Below are 10,757 nucleotides of genomic sequence, written 5' to 3'. Positions count from 1 at the left end.
AGGGAGGTGCATAGTACCACTAGTTAACTTATCTTGGCAATTTTATTTTTCCCTGCTGAAGAGGACTAAAGGCAGGACGACAGCAGAGTAACGGTGCACGAATCCTCAAGGTTTAAATACAACCTCGGCAACAAGATTGATGAGCACGGCTCGTGCATTAGAAACGAGGGAAAACGATAGCAACCTTAGAGGCTGGAGACAGCACATAGCGAGCAACAGGATACGAGCCTGATGCGGAGCGAGCACTTTACTGCCGCTGCGATTTATGACATCCCCCCACGACAGGGGGAAACCGCGCTGGATGCGGAGCAGCGAGGGAGAGGAAGCCGCCGGCGCGATGCACAAAAGGAGAGCTGGTGGCGGTAAAGTGTGGCCAAGCAAAGGTCAAACACGCGGACACGAGGCAGCAGCGCAGCAAAGTGACTCAGCCGGCCGAGACATCCGCCGGGGAGCGGCGGGGCTGCCCCGCGGGCGTGGGCTGTCCCCAGCCTCCAAGGCTGAGACATCCTCGTTTTTCCCTACGCGTCAGATCTGTGAGCCACCCTCGCAGACCTGACACGCAAGCCCACGGCATGATTTGGCAATGAGGGAGCGTTTGTGATTTATTTCCTCCGCCAGAGACTTTTACCAGTTTACAGCGGCCGCTGCTCATTTCTGCCCCTGAAGATGCTCTGAGGTAGCCACAAGGAAGAGGGGAGGTGATATTTGGTAAGGAAGGATGCCGGGACTTGTGGAAGTAGGGATACGGCGACCGCTCCACCGCATCTCGGAAGCAGCACTCGATGCGGGACGCATCGGAAAGGGATGCGGTCACAAGGGAAGGGCTAAGTACGCGCTAGGAAAACTTATCTTGGCAATTTTATTTTTCCCTGCTGAAGATGGAGAAAGGCTGGAGTGACCTCCAGCGGCGGAGCTCCCACGCCGGGGCAGCAACAGGCGGAGCGGCGGCGGGGACAGAGGGCCCGCTCCGGGCATTCCCGCCCTCCGGGACCGTTACGGCCGTTATGCCTCTCCCGCTCTCGGACCGATTCAAACTCGGCAGCGGCGCCGAGCGGGAGCGCGGCCCCTCCCGGTGCCCGCCAATCCTCTCGCCTGCCTCTCTCGCCTGCCTCCCTCCCCTTTCCCCTCCCTCTCCCCCCTTCTCCACGTGAGGCGGCCGGAGAGTTTCAAGCCTCCCCGGCGCGGCGCAGCCCCGGGCCCGGCCCCGCCGCGCGGCGCGGGGGGGCCAGGCGCGCGGGGGGCGGGGGGCGGCGGGAGCGGGGGGAGCGCGAGCCTCCCGTCCCCCCGCGCGGGCAGCGCGAGAACAAAGAGTTCTCCCCACCCCTCCCTGCCCCCCCCCCGCACGTGGGGAGCGAGGCCGCGCCCCTCGCCCCGCCCCCCACGGCGCGCGATTGGCCCGGCGGGGCCCCGGCCGCGTCCGGCCGTCCAATGGGGGCGGTGCTCGGCCCTCGCCAATGAGCGCGATGGCGATTGGGCCGGCGTGTTTGGCGCTCGGTCCGGGAGGGTGAATCCGGCAGCCGGAGGCGGAGGGAGGCAGAGCGGGAGCGCCGAGCGGAGCTGGCGGCGGCACCGGCGGGAGCGGCGGCGGCGCGGAGCCGGGGCGGCGGGGGAGCGGGTGAGTGAGCGGGCGAGCGAGCGACACCTCGCGGGCTTTAGGCGGCGGCGGCGCCGGGAGCGGCTATTTATACCCGGGTCCTTTGTCATGGGGGAGGGGAGGAGGGGAGGGGGCGGCAGGGAGGGAGGGGAGGATGGGGGCAGCGGCGGCGGCTCCTGAGGAACAGCCGCCCCCCGCGTCCCCTTCCCGCCGGGCGCCGGCGGGCAGACACGCGCGCTCCCGGCCGGTGACAGCTGGAGGGGGGAGACATGGAGTCTGGAGTGCCCTTTGTCTAAGTTGGCTCCGTCCAGCCCGGCCGGCGGCTCCGATCCCCGCCCGGCGCGGCGCAGACCCGGGCTGGGGGCGAGCTCGCCGTCACTCCTCCGAAGGGCGGGGGGCGGCGGGCGGGTGGCGAGAGGGAGAACAGGGGGCAGACCCGGCGATTATCTTCCCCTCCTCTCCGCTCCAGCCGGCGGCACGCGGCGGCGGCTCCGGCGCGGGCAGAGGGAGGTGTGTGTGTGTGTGTGTGTGCGTGTGTGTGTGTGTGAGCCCGGCCCACGCCGGGCGGGGGAAATCCCTGTGCCCGCCGTGGGCAGCGCGGCACACAGCTCGTCTCTCTCCTCCCGGGTGGCTGGGACAGGTCCGCCCGGGCTCCCGGAAGCCGGGGCGAGCCGGACGGGGAGGCTGAGCGTGCCCCGGGCCGCCCGCCCGCACCCGCGGCACGGCGGGGCTGGGCTGGGGACTCCCGCCCCGGCTTTGCGGCGCTCCGGGCTCAGGAAGGGAGCTCAGGAGGGGCCAGGGGGGAACTCAGTCTGGCGGCCGCTCCGGCGAACTTCCTAATCGTGGAGGACACCGTGCGATCCCGATCTACCAGAGCCCCGCGAGAAAGTTCAAAAATAGCTGAAAATTCTGGGGGTTTGGGTCTAATGTCGCCAAGCACGGCGATACGGAGCACCTAAAATCTAAGGTGTCTGGGGAGGTGCGAAGGAGGGTACTGGGCTGAGCCGTCCGTGAGCAACAAATATGTGGTTGGATCTTTATCCAATCAAAAAAAAAAAATTGGTGTGTTGTGGCATCATGCACATTTATTTAACATTGCCAGGTCTTCGTGGTGATTCCAAAATGGTTATTCTTACACGAAAGAAAAGCAGTGCTTGCACAAATGTGCGGCAGGAATGGGATAACAAACTTGTACATTACTCGAGGTGCTTATTTCTAACTTACAAAGCACCACACTGATTTTATTGGAGCAAAAGAAAAGTGTTTTACATTTTTAAAGCTGGAACTTCAGATTCTTGTTCTCTCTGATGAAAAGCATTTAACAGTTTGGGGAAGGTAATTTAATTCTAGCAAGATAGGTTTGTCTTTGCTTAAGTGTACCAACTCTGGTTTCAGCTATTGTGAGTTTGGTTCTTACTAATACAGATTTCAGTGAAGAGTTTTTACCAGCACGTTTAGTGTAATCTTCACATCTAAGTGAGGATTTTTCTCATAGATAGGTTAATATTTTTTTTTAGGGGCTGGCACATTCAGATCCTCTATGCAATTTATGAAAAATTAAAGGTCATTCTTTATTTGTCCCCAGTGTCTATATCAAATTGAGAGTCCGGGGAGTGTTTATTTGTGGTAACAATAAAGCATCTGCAGAAGGGTGAGTATTTCTTGTACATAGTGTACTATAACTAGTCTCATTAGTGATTATTAAAATATGAATATTTGAAAGCGACAAAGTTTCAGAAAACACACTCCCAGTATTTTAGGAGATGTGACTCAAAAATTTTCTCTGATGTTTTGAATGTTTTTAAGAGCTAGTACTTTATGAAGTACTGGATAAAAACCGTCGCATTTCGTGTTCTGGAGTTTCCTTTACAAGAAAAAAAAAAGAAAAAAAGGAAAAATATTTTTTTCCTTCCTCTGCCTTCATGAGAAATGAAAGTAACAATTAAAGTTAAACAACCTGTGAAGAAGTCTGTGACAGTATAATGTTCTCTGAGATACCAACTGCTATTTTTGTCTAGAACTTTGGAAGGATTCAAGTCTTTAATTTAGGAGAAAAATTGGGAAGAACTTTTGGGTTCTTTCATAGATTTTTTAAAATATGTAATTTCACCTTGAAAAGTGACAGACACTGGAAATCTGCACCTTCAAAAAAGTTACAAAATGTCGCCACTCAGTTTAAAATGAGCCAAAGTAGTGGTGTGTAAACTTAGGCCAGAGACTTGAAATTCAAGCTCAACTCTTTCTCCCCTGCTGTGTTTTTTCCTTTCTTGCTAAAATTGCCAACAAGCTGAAATATGGTGGTTTCTTTGAAGATGGTTTCAAGATGGTTTTTGTTTGTAATGTTGCGACTTTCATAGGTGAAATGTAAAAATGTATCTGTAAAGAAACTGGCTTAGGGAGAAGGGAATTTTTTAGTGCATTATTGAATGCATGAGCTGTATTAGATGTAGAGAGAGTGCAAGCCCCTTTCTGTAAAGCAGTTTATGTCAGAATAAGCTACATCTAGAATCCAGTGCAGGCCACCAGTGCTCCCAGGAAAGTTGGTGCACTCTAAAATTCCTCTTGCAATTAGGCAAAAGAAGGGTTCTGTCACCATTCACAAGACAGTTCATCTCCCTTAGCTGTATAGATCGTGGATGCATTTTCATAAGTTCACAGCTGTAATGTTTAAACTGAAGAACAGTTTTAGGTGATGGTTCTATATTTGCGTGATTGAACAGTGAGAGTTATTTTTAAAAATGGCTGCAATGCTGACAGAAGGCACATTTAATAAATGTCTGCTTTACGTTGTGTTTGAGCAAAAGTGCTATGGAAAAACTTTAGTGTTGGCTGTAATCTGGAAGCTCTGTAATTCTACTGTTAGTACTTACAGATGGATCTTAGCTGACTTGAGGAAAAGTACCCGTGAAGCTTTAGGGGGAATAACGTTTTCCCCAGCAGGGATGCTGAAAATCTCAGAAACAGAACCTGGCCTTTGCTAAGCAAGGAAGTTCACTGAGTCGATAAAGTAATTTTGGCAATATTACTTATCCAAGCAAAATTCACTTTACCAGATTCTTTTAAAGAATGAAGGAAATGGGCTGCATACTGTAAATGCAATTCTTAATGATTTGATGGAGGCGTTTTGCGTAATGCTTACATTAACAAACAAGACCACTGTTAACAGAAGCTGTGGTACAGTAACAGGAGGTTTATTTTAATGTTGAAGCTGCTTCCAACCTTCTGTTCCTTCCGTCAGCAAGGTCCATGGAGAGCTGTGCTGGGCCCGTTGAAGTGGTGTCTGATTGAAGACAGCATCTGTAAATGTATCTATCTTTAAATGTATCTACACATTTAACACCTAAGTGTATGACTTGTACAACTGTTGTGGAGTGGCTAAGTCAGTCTTTAAATGGATGAGTTACTCCTGCACTGACTTAGTTTAAGGAATAATTTTAGTTAAAGTAGCTATGTCTGCGAGGAGAACTGTGAGGCAAGCTAAACTCTTGTATAAAATGTACCCCAACCAGCAAAAACTTGTATAAATTGTATGCAGAAGACAGAGGGATGCTTCACAGGAGGGTGATGACAACACTTGTTACAAGTTAATCAAATGCTCAGGTTTGTTTTTCAGCTCTGAGTATATGCCCAAGGGTTTTGTTGAGCTAAAGATTAAAAGGAAAACAATGTACAGAATTACTAAGTAGGTATCCTATCTGTTCTCACAGAGATCAGTTAAAGACTTTGGGATGATGCTCTCTAGGTCTGTTTATGGATGAGGTTAAACTAAAAATAAAATTTATTGAGGGATGGTTCTGTTGAGCTCCAAGCAAGAAACAGGGAAGTTTTCTAAAACATACTGCCTTCTGTAACTGATAGTAGTAGGCAGTTTGATTGTCACAGTCTTTTTCTAACTGTACACCTAGATTTCCACTGAGATGGGTCAGACTGTGGACTTGGTTCTGAATTAAGAGGTAAAGTAACACTAGTAAACTTGAGTAGAGGCAAGTATTAAGAAGAAGACTGAAAGGTGTAATTTGCACATAGAATTGACAAATTAAGCTTCTCTTAAAAATGCTAAAGAAGAAAGGAATTTCTAAATATATAATGAATAATTTAGCCACAGGTTTGTAAATTGATTGTAATTTAAAATTATTGGGAGAGAAGAGGATGTCTAATAATGTCCCTGCTGTGTCCAGACAAAAATATAAACAAACAATGCTCACCCCCAAATTAGCATGGATCACACTCTAATTTAAGAAAGCTTTTGGCTACCTGGATGAAGCTTGGACATAGGATTTTTCATTTAATGTTCCTCTGCTCTACTTGTGAAAGCTGCTGTTGACTTGGAATGATTTATAATGCCTTTTCTGTTTCCTATCTAGTGTTAAAATCAGTAGTACTCTTAAGGTAAGAAGGCCATTTGGACATTTAGATAGATACTGCGCGTGATCTGAATGCTGTGGATAAAAATAACAGTGTAATGATGTGAGTGGATCAGCACCATCTTGTCATTTGCTTGAAAATGTGATGTAGTACTTCTAAATGTTCTAATTGGGATATATATGATTTCATTAGCAAATGAGGTAAAACTGGTGCCTTACTGTGTGCAAATAAAGACTTCCTTGATACACAATTACAGTATACTCCAGAATTTGCTATTAGTTTTCTTTTTCTGTATATACATATGGTGCCTGCTTGAGTAACATTGTATGTATAATTATGCAAGCAAAGTAGTACAAATTGCGGTTCACATCCTAGGCTTTTTTAGATATGAACTGAAAATAAATCTTTACAGGAGGGTATGATTTCTTTATATTTTTAAATTGTTTTTTGATCTAGAACCAGGCCTATTTCCCTTGTCAGTTTTTTGTTGTATCTGGCTCCTTTCCATTCTGCCTTTTACATGGTTAGTTCAGTTTTTCCTGCCATGCATTCTCTATTCACAGCCTGCATGTTCAGTTTAAATCCCAAAGCCATCAGATGTAATTTAAAGAAACAAAGTATTTGAAAGGAAGGAAACTCAAATCTTATAACTCGTATATAATTTAAATTTTTTTTTAATGTGTGCTGGTTTCCTTTCCATGTTTCTTAGCCTGAGTGGATCTGGCAAGCTTTATGTTTTTGGTGCATAGTCTAATTTCGTTTTTACTAATAAGATAAAAAATTCTAGAGCTGGAATTCATTTTTCTGCTTCTGTAAGAAGTCGTTTGGATGTGTGTTATAGATACTTGATTTACCCGTGGAACTGCACCATGGCAAATGGATTAAAGTCATTATTATCGTCTCTCTTTTCGTGTTACAGTATATAACCAGGACAGCATAAATTCTGTCCTTTGTGGTAACTTCTTCCTGTTGTACGTCCACTAGTTTGTGCTGTGTTTCTAGTGAGTATTTATTGCCAATGTATTTAGTGCAAAGCTAAATCCAGTAATTATTGGAAGAAGAGATCGACATATGTTGTTTTATTCTTAACATAGTTTAACCATTCCTGGTGTTCAGTGCATGGTTGCTTTGAAACTGGGAGGCATAAAGTCCAAAGACCTTATTTAGTATTTGTAGTTCTCTTCCACAGCCTAAGGGAGATGTTTTCTTTTTCACTGAAGGGTGGCAGTTTTTTGGGGTTGCATGGTGGGGTTTGTTTTGTTTTGTTTTGTTTTGGCTTTTTCTTTGTTTGGTTTTTTTTTTTTTCAAGATAAACTGTTTCTAATTAGTTTTCTGTATTTAGTCAAGCTTCTGGAAAGGTAGTATCTGTGTATTTTTTTTTCCTTTTTAAGCAGCTCCTAATACAATGTGCAGGTGGATTTATTGCTGTATACCTTACCGTACAAGGATGCTATACATTAGACCCAGTTATTTTGTGAAATTAAAAATGATCGTTTTTCTAATAACTCTTATGGTTACTTTCGTCATTTGAAGCTCATTTTGGAATTATTCAGGCAAATGGCAAATACCAGTTCAGCTTCAAATTTGCCAGACTTCTCTACAGTAAGCTCTGCATATGTGGAAGTGTAATGTCTTTTAAAGTTTAGGCTATTTGACTAAGCAGGGAAAGAGTATGGAATAACTATAGAACCTAAATTGTTGTGCATCAGGGTTTTTCCTGTGTGGAGTGTGTGTTGCTTTTGCAAGTACAGGTTGAACAGAAGAACCTGTGACTATTTTAGTTTTTAGAGTATAAAAGGTGTGTCCACAAAACAAGTTCAGGTAGAGTAATCTGTGCTTTTACAATTTACATCATAAATTATTTTGCCTGTGGAGACGTGTCTTAAGTGTTCCCAGCAAGTGTTACTTTTTCTGCCAGATTTATCCAGGATATCAAAAAGCTAAGTTTTTAAGAGATAGAGGTGTTAGGCAACAGAGGTTAATTGGAATGTGTGTGGGAGTCATCCAGCTCCTCTGGGTGTCTGTGAATGAGTGTGAAGAGAAATTCTGGAGGTACGCATTTGAGCAACTCAAAGGTGAAGCTCGTTTTATGCATAAAACTCTGCTTTCTCCTGACAAATAGCCAGGCTTGGTTTGCTGTGAGGAGCGTGGGATGGTTTTAATTGTAACTTGTAAAAAGTATGATCAAATTCGGGCTTGAAACTTTTTGTTGCTGTGGTTGCTGCTTGGAGTTTTTAAATGTTTTATTTGTTTTTTGAGCCAAATAATCTTACTCATTCATCCAAATGTTAGAAGTATTTATAGATGCAGATATTCAAGTGAAAAGCAAATAGTTGCATTACCTGCTGCATGGTGTTCTGCTCATGTTGCCCAAAGTGAAGTGAGATGTCAGTCAGTTTCATTACTGCCACTTTGGTTCAGTATTTAATATGAAATATTTGGTATGATCTCCTTGTTCTCTTTCCCCTCCCCCCACCCAAGTGGACAAGTACTTGAACTTCTTATTTTTATTTCCAAACCGGTATTTTTCTAAAAGTATCAAGTGTTGAAATGTGCTGGAAGAAAGTGGTAATATAGGGAATTCGGAAGTTTTTTTCCTTTAAATGGGTTACTCTTACTCCTTGAATGGTATTCAGTAATGATTTCATGTCTGGTTTTATTTCTCTAAATCCTGAAGTGGGGACACAGAAAGATTTTTTTTTTCTTTTTTTTTGAAGGGAAGAATAGCTTTGAAAGTTGCAGGCTTGCTTATACAAATAGAACATTCCAGTACAGATTTATCTTTTTCTTTTAAGGACTACCGCAATACAAAATATGTCGAGTTAGTTACTTTTTGTATTCCACTGTTGTATTTGTTTAAGGAAATGTATTGAAAAACTAATTATTTGTATTGAAATCTTGTTTTCTTATTAACAGACATAACATTTTTTTCTCTGCTGAAGAGAATGAAACTGAGAAGCATCCATACCGGTGTTTCTTGATGAGTAAATGTTCTAAATGAAGAACTCCCACAAAATGAGATAATGTCAAAATAAATCTGAAGGCAGTGTGCTATTAGGAAAAAAGAAGTCATCAAATTGATGCCCTCCTTCTTTGTCTCACAGAAAATCTGAAATAAGCTTGATTTCTAGAACAGTGCTGTTGTGGGATCTTGCTCAGGTACTTCATGTTTAAATCAACCTGTAATTAGTTACAAAAACTTTTAAAATTATTTGGGGTTTTGTCATGACCAGATAAGTTCTTTTGTCTTTTCTTAATTATTATTATTCAAATTTCTGAAGCAGATTGTTTAAAATTATTTTAGATGTTAAGGAACATAAATTTGATTATTTTCTGAAATGCTTCTGGAAGATCAAGAGTTACTTATAAACTCTGAGCTGCAAAGTTTTTAATGTGTTGGCAGAAAGAATAAGCGGTGTTGAATACTGGCAGTTGCTTAGCTTTGCTGGTTTTCTAATGTAGAAAAATAGAAGATTCTCATTTTAAAAGAGCAAGAAGATAAATTAAGATTTCTCATGTTTTTCCAGGAAGCAAAAGGGAGTGAAGCACCATTTCTTTCTATTTAATATCCAAGAGCTTCTTGACTCCTCATTCTTTCCTTTCTTTCTTTCTTGTCTGTGGGAGTTTTTGATATCAGCCTGGTCAGTATATAATAATGATAGAAACTCCTGAGAAAGATTTTAATGCAACAGTGTTAAACTATGTATGTGAATGAACTGTTAGGGGAGAAAGCAAGAAATAAAATGCTGTAGGAGGTAAACTAATATTTGTACTTAAAAAAAGAAATCAGATGGGGAGCATGATTGAAGAAAACTTGAGTTCTGTGAGCCCTCGAGCTGACATGTTTCCCTCCTGTCTTGTATGTCAGTAAAACTGAACTGCTCTGGCTTACTAAGTGAGGAGTGCGTTTCAAATAATAAGTAGTATGAACTGAGCACATCCAGAAGCTGATCTGCAGATGTAGGCATTTAGTACTGTCACAAGGAGCTGAAAATTGGAATGCCTAAGGCCATGGGTCAGTGTCTTTAGGTGGGGCCAGAACGACTGGATGCTCACTTTCTTCAGTCAAAAGCAGCAAGGTATTTTCAGCCAGAGAACTTCCTTGCTTCTGTCAATGGCTGCAAAAATGCTCCTGCTGTCAGGAGGGAAATGATAGCACAGGTGCAAGTAAAAGGGCTTCTTTTTGTAGCAATGCCAGCATAAAGTAGGGGTGATGCTTGAAAGTCAAAGCTGGCAGTTTTTGTCTGGTAAGTTTGGGCAGTAATGAGGAACTGTGTTTGGAGAGATTACTTCAACTGTTAAAAACAGACTGGAAACAATAATTGATGAAGGAAAGTACATGTTGTGATCAAGGCAAGCCTAAGTCAGGAGTTAAATATACAGAGGGGAAACAGGTGCTCCTACCAAATCTGGCATGAAGGTTAGAATTCCTAATATCTAAGATAGGAGCATTCCTTAGCAACGTCTAGGTGTACAGTGCAGGATTGTAGCTGCTGTAAAATACGGTATGTAGTTATGTTACGTACTGGAGCAGAGAGCAGTGACAGTGAGTTTTTGGAAGGATGGTTGGCTGCAATGGCATTACTTGGGTAGGGGCTCCTCTCTGTTGACACAGCCCTAAGTGGTGTTTCTCCCTAGTAATTTTCTTTTTAATGACTTCCCTAATCTGTAAGGTTTTTATTTTTTTACAGAATATATGTACATACTGGAGCTTTTCATAATACCAGAGCGCTTGTAGTCCTTCATGAATCTGTTGCAGATCATACACATAACTTAGCAGACAGTAAACCATGTCACA

General features: G+C 43.9%; 1 protein-coding gene across 2 annotated transcripts in view; it reads left to right on the top strand.

The window, feature by feature from the left end:
* The first annotated feature begins 1,510 nt into the window (after positions 1–1,510).
* The window catches only part of EZH2 (enhancer of zeste 2 polycomb repressive complex 2 subunit), a 50,305-nt gene continuing 41,058 nt past the window's right edge, over positions 1,511–10,757 (top strand). Inside the window, exons 1-2 of one of the 2 annotated variants that reach the window (XM_066191488.1) lie at positions 1,511–1,615; positions 3,180–3,245. The gene's annotated coding sequence lies outside the window, so the exon portion shown is untranslated. The remainder of the gene's footprint in view (positions 1,616–3,179; positions 3,246–10,757) is intronic. The other variant, XM_066191462.1, reaches the window with a different exon arrangement.

This window comes from Chamaea fasciata, unplaced genomic scaffold (assembly GCF_029207755.1).
Source record: "Chamaea fasciata isolate MVZ Bird 193981 ecotype frontalis unplaced genomic scaffold, bChaFas1.0.hap1 SCAF_1, whole genome shotgun sequence".
Taxonomy (NCBI): domain Eukaryota; kingdom Metazoa; phylum Chordata; class Aves; order Passeriformes; family Sylviidae; genus Chamaea; species Chamaea fasciata.
Note: the sequence above shows the minus strand (reverse complement) of the source record. Positions and strands in the feature narration are given on the sequence as shown.